Here is a 6,180-nt window from a genome sequence, read left to right as displayed (position 1 = left end):
CCTCCTAGCTTTAGACCTACCTAACTGCACAGGCTTCCTGCCGGGCCAGCCGGCAGGGAAACAGGAATCCTGACTGAGGGGTGGCAAGGATTAAGGAAAAGGAAAAATAAGGCAAGAGAAAAAAGACAAGAGACAAAGATGGGGTATGGGAGGTCTGCAGCTATAAGGTTGAACCTCAAGACTACAGCAACAGTTTATTCTCACTCCCAGCTTATATGCAGTTTTGGAACCAGGGAATAGCATAGGATTGTTAAAATTCCAGAACATAAAGAGGCTTTGAAGTTTGCAACATTTGATTACAGTAGATACAGGACAAGGTTGATTAACATAGGAATCTACTCCAGCGGACATAGCAAGGTGGGGACATAGCAAAGCAATTCCAGATAGTGGCTGTGAACAATTGTCCTTGCCTTTAGCATCACAGTAAACACAGGACAAGGTTGATTAACATAGGAATCTACTCCAGCGGACATAGCAAGGTGGGGACATAGCAAAGCAATTCCGGATAGTGGCTGTGAACAACTGTCCTTGCCTTTAGCATATCCTGGCAGTAACAGCACAGCCAGAGGTGATAATGAACCTAGCTGTAGGTTTGGCTCCCGACATCTTGGCAACATCGGCACAGCCAGAGGTCAGGATGAGTTTAGCAGCTAGCTCGGCTCCCGACAAGGCTTCATAAAAAAGGTGTTTTATTAGGCCTCGATAAAGAAGCCAGCATAATGAATAGCACCCTAAAAAAGAAAAAAAAAAAAGGATAGGAGCATATTCAAAATAAAAGTCTGTGGCAAATAAACAGAAGAAAAAGAGTGGCCAATGGCAATTAATACAATGCATACATCTAGGTATGTTTGGGGGATTATTCCAAAATAGTTTTAAATAAATCCCAATTTCTAAATAAAACCTTTAAACTTAAAAAAAATATTGTCACATACTACTGTCTGAATTCAAATACCTTCTGAATAAATGCTCTTCATCTCATTTATCCAATTAGAATATTGCTCATAGTGAAGGATCTCAAAAATTTCCCCTAGAAATGAATCAGACCTAGCAAGACAGGCAGGTGGACGTCACTCAAGAGTTTTGCAGGAAAAATGGCTAAGGATCTGTAGTTTGACAATCTCATCAGGTTGTTCACATTTTTCAAAAGACAGATTTCTTAAAACATTCTAATGAGGGGGAAATTTTCTTCCATAATACTGCTGATTTAAGAACTACTACATACCAGTAGCTAATTTTCATGATCTTAGAAATGGTATTATGTCAGCATAAAAGTTGAACTGGGCACATCAGCTTTTCAACAGCAGCGTGGCGTGAGAGCCACACTGAGTCTCCGGAATAAACTAGTGGCTAAACTAGTGAGACTAGAGTCTCACAATCTTTATAGACTGACTCAATACCACTTCCTTACATTTAATCATAAACTTTGATTATGCACAAAGCATGACCAGAAACAATAAGGTTAATGTTATTCTCCTTGCCAAAGTTCATTCTGTATAAATCAGTTGCATCAGCATTTGTTCTTGATCTATGAGGTTCTGTAAGAACTAAGAACTCTTCTAACTCTTCTCTGTATTGAAGGATATTACCAGATTATTGCTCATGCTAACTTTGGGTGGCTAACTTTGCCTTTTCTCAATTCAATCTGTAGCTTCAGAAGCCCTCCTGTCATGTCATTCATATTTGAAGAGTTTTGAGTTGCATCCTCTGTTATCTGAAAACTATTTGCCTGACATTACCCCATATAACTTATCAATGAAAACACTTGATACAAGTGATCTATATGCAGGAGCTCCAGCAAGTGAAACCAACAGAACCATAGCTGCCGTAAAACTGTAGCTATTTCCCTACCAGAGGTAGGTTTGAAGACCCACTGAGTTAACAGTCGCATCTCATGTCTATAGCTTCATCCAAACTTTTATCATCATGTGTACTGGCAGCTAAAAACGTCATTACTGGGGACCCTGTGACATTAATTACACTGGTGCTGGTACTAGCGTTACACACAGCAATGCTAGTCACATTAATGCCCTAAGTGAGCCTGGTCTGCTCCAAGGCCTTTTCTGGCACTGCAAATGCCTCCAGCTTCTTTTCCTCATTGGCCATATAGGAGTTTTGGCAGCCTCGACACATACAGTCTAAGCAGGCTTTCCGGTTAGAGTAGCAAGAGCAGCGCTGGCCACGGCATGTAAGAACACTTGGGTTCTGAGTAGCACGACCACACTTACACCCTTTCTTCTCCTGGGGCTTTTTGTACACAGTCTTGGTAGGACTTTCTGGTATAAAGTGATGACTGGGAATCTTTTCCTTTACTGCTTTGTCTTTCTTTAGAATACCCGGCTTGGTTTTAGAGTGAGACTTCTTGGATCCATGTTCGTGACTCTTCTTCATGCTTTTAGTAGATAGAAGTACAGTTTTACTGATTTTGGGTGTGGTGCCTCCATTGGGAACAGTTGCTATAGGTTGAAGAGAAATTTTACTCTCTCATTTCACTGTCACTGGAGCAGATGCCCCCAGTGTTGGGCCCCAGATAATGGTAGAAATTGGAAGTGGCTGAACTTTTTCACTGTTGATTTCTGATCGGGACCGTTTTCTGTTCAATATTGCTACCTTGGGAGTTGCTGCTGTACATGATAACCCATGAAGTGCCGGACTGGTGGACATAAAATCATTATGGCTAAGAGACTGGGAAGAAAGCTGCAGAAAGGGTCCATTGGATACAGTGGCTTCCAAGTTTGGCTGCAAATTAGGACAACAGACCTCTGTATTTGAGACAGTTTCCAAGTTGCAGAGTACTTCTTCCACACTCAGTAAGAGGGAGTCACCAGGTTTTATATCTTCACTGAAACTGCAGATATCAATGCCGGTGGAAAACAGATCCGTGGCTACTGTGTCACAGACAGGCGGCAGGCTGTCTGACAGGTTCTCAGTTTTTATGTCAACAGTATTACATACATCAATAGTATTTGCATTTTCAGACGAAGGAATATTGATACCAAATCTATCTATTGAGAGCCCATTGTAAGTAGGCAAACCATTGATAACAGAACTGCCAATAGCAATGCTGAGGGTGCTCTCAGACATTGGAGACAAACTAGCTTGAGGATTAGTCATGACTTCTGAGGTCGATGGTAAAGGAGAATGTGTCAAACACAAAGTAAAGGAGGAATCAGACGGCTTTTCTGTCTCCTCACAGAACAACGATCCATCATTAAGCAAAGCCAAAATATCAGAAGAGCAGTCGACTGCTTCAATTATATCCCGTGCCAGTGTAGTCTGGGTTATGTATTCACACAGTTTTTTGTAACAGTTCACTAAGATGCTTAACTGCTTGTTTTTCTCAAATTGCTCATAGTCTTTGCACCAGCTACATGAAGGTTTCATCATCATTTTCTTTCCTTTACAAGTTTTGTAGGCATAGCATTGGCAGGTAGAGTTGGTAGGTGCAATAGGATCTTGTAGCAGATGTCCCCACACGCAGCATGAGAGGGACTGCCGGAAGTGGGGCAGCAGCCAGTTGATCTCGGTGAAGGCCTTGGGGTCCCCGGGGTCGTAGTTGAGCACGTGGCGCCTCGCGGAGATGTAGAGCGCAGTCGCGTTCACCGGGTTCATCACGGTCACCTCGGGCTCCGGGTGCGACACCAGCGCCCGATTCAACGTCCTGGGAGGCGCCCGGCGGCAACGGAGGATCAATGGCCAGCGGCGGGCGGCAGGGCCCGGGGTGGCGTGGCCACGGAGCTGCCGGCCCGGGGAGGCACCAGGGTCCGCGCGGGCTCGTGGGGCGGGGACGGCGTTCCCGCACATGGGCCCGGGGCGCCCTCGCTCCTCGCCCGAGGTCGGCGGGTCCGGCGGGTCCGGGGGTTGGGGAGACGCGGCCCCCGAGGCCCCGGCGGCCCCGGCGTGCGCGCTCAGGCTCGGCCCGCGGCTCGGCGGGCGAGCGGCCTGCGCCCCAGCGGCACGTCCCGCCGCGGAGGCGCCTCCCTCCCGGCGGAGCCCGGGGCGGGGGGTAGGGGGTGGGGGGGTCAGCAGCGGCCCGGCCCCCACACGAGGAGGAGGAGGAACGCAGAGGGAAGATAACAGTAACAATTACAACCGCACGCGTCTGGGAAGCGGGCGTGGGGCGCGGGGCGCGGGGCCGCCAGAAGGAGAGCGGGAGGGCGGGCAGCTTCCCGGGGAATCTACAGGGAGCTGGAGCGGCCCGGGCTGATGCTGCTCCCGCCGCGGCCCGCGGACGCCAACGCGGCCGCCGCCACCCTCGCCATGCTGGACGCGGGCCCCACGCGGCGCCCTACTGCTTATTTTTTTTAAAAAACAAAAATTCCTAAAACTGGGAAATGAGTAGCTCTGTTCTTGGCTTTAGAAGCTTCTGCAATGGATAGAATAACACACACCCCACCTCCTCCATTTTATTTTTCAAATCATCCCCAACCTTCTAGAAAGACATGGATCACAAGAGGCAGTAGACATTCAAGGAACCCAGTGCCCACCATTAAGCTCGCCATATGGGGACCTCCTGAGCCACCCCTCCTCTGATTTCCCCTCAGGACTTTAAGTTCCAGTAACCAACACTTTTCTACTTTGTTGCCAAGGGAAAAGGAAACACCCTCCTTTTCTCTGGGAGAAAATCAAAATTCAAGGGCAAGTAAAGGCCATCATTTTCTTCTGTTCCCTCACCCCCCTCACAGTCTCACTGTATTGTGTTCTCTGTCCAGTGCTCTACCCATGTCCCCGCCCCCTTCCATCCTGGGGTGCGGGCATCTGACAGCAACATCACCAGGGCTTCCATCCTCAGTGATTTCTCATCAGGCACATCAGGCCAAGAGCTACCACCAGGAGGGTGGCATGTGGGAAGAGAAGCTGGAATACCTTTCCAGTGTTTTTAGTATTTCTGGCAGTGATTGGTGTATATGTGCTGACTTAGACCAAGGCTTGGGAGACAGGGGGGAAAGACAATCTCGACTGCCTGACTTCACACTACCCAGCAAACAGGCAGAATAGAGAGAGTGACCTCCTTTGCAATGGCTGTTGTCTGTGATGTTTTTACACTGAAAGGGAGTGGATTTTTCTAGCCCCTGTGCATTTACTCCCAACTTTATGTCTCATCTTTTCTACTCTGTTGAATGGCATAATTCCAGAAGACCTGTGGATACCATGCCCCTAGGCCCATGTTGTCTAATACAGTGATAGCACTTCCTAAACAAGAGTGATGTTGCTAGAATATAGCATGTGTCACAGTTTCTAGATCCACATTGCTTCGCTGATGCTAATACAGATGATTTGCTACCCAGGGATATCAACGTACACAAGAATCCCCCCAAAAAATCTGGGTGTGAGTTTCATGGAGATGCCTATTGTGGCCATTAATAATGCTGTTTACTAATACTAACCCACCTTTACCATTCTAGACACAGAAAAAGACTGTCTTCCTTGGTGTATTGTGGTTGGTGGGTCATATAACCAATTCAGCCAGCACACAATGAGTGAAAATGGCTGGAAAGAGTGTATTTCTTGGCAAGGCTGAGCACATAGTTTTGCTGGAAGGTAAGGGGGAGAATTGTGAGAAGGAGCGGTGACCTTGATCAAGACACATTACACTCACAAACCACCAGGTTGGATGGAAATCCCTTTGTACAATTACTTAAAGATGATAATACAAGGATGCTTTCTTCCTGCCCTTATCACTTCCCAAGTTCAAAGCAGTGGTTATTTCGCCAGTCCAGGCCCCCTGGAAGATGAAGACAGGAATATGCCAGTCAACCCATTGAGGGCTTGAAATGTGAGAAATAAACCTGTGGATGTTGTGCCTTGCTGCAGCAGAAACCATTCATCCTGATCACATTTAGATGACACAGCAGCAGCTCAATGAACTCACTGATCTTCACTGGAAGAAGTCCTAGCTAAAGAAACAACAGTGCATGCCCGTGTTAGTGTCCAATATATTTTCTCTTCATTTATTCCTGGCATGCAGCTCTGTAGACACAGATGGCAGAATGATCAGTATCTTTTGTGCAGTAATAAATATCTCATGGATAGGGACTGGACACTAGAAAGACCAAGGCATAGTTAGAGGCCTGTTAATTCTGTCTCCTTCCCCATGCCCTAATCTCAAGGTGGGAAATAGAGGCTGAAGGTCAAGTGGATCACTGATGGGCAATGGTATAATCACTCATGCTGATAAGAGAC

The 6,180-nt window shown here is 47.0% G+C and overlaps 1 pseudogene; it reads right to left on the bottom strand.

Moving 5' to 3' along the window:
* Window positions 1–1,875: 1,875 nt before the first annotated feature.
* Window positions 1,876–3,609, bottom strand: LOC125340021 (annotated as a pseudogene).
* Window positions 3,610–6,180: the final 2,571 nt, after the last annotated feature.

This window comes from Perognathus longimembris, chromosome 22 (genome assembly GCF_023159225.1).
Source record: "Perognathus longimembris pacificus isolate PPM17 chromosome 22, ASM2315922v1, whole genome shotgun sequence".
NCBI lineage: Eukaryota > Metazoa > Chordata > Mammalia > Rodentia > Heteromyidae > Perognathus > Perognathus longimembris.
The sequence above is the reverse complement of the archived record's forward strand: the minus strand, read 5'-3'. Positions and strand labels throughout refer to the sequence as shown.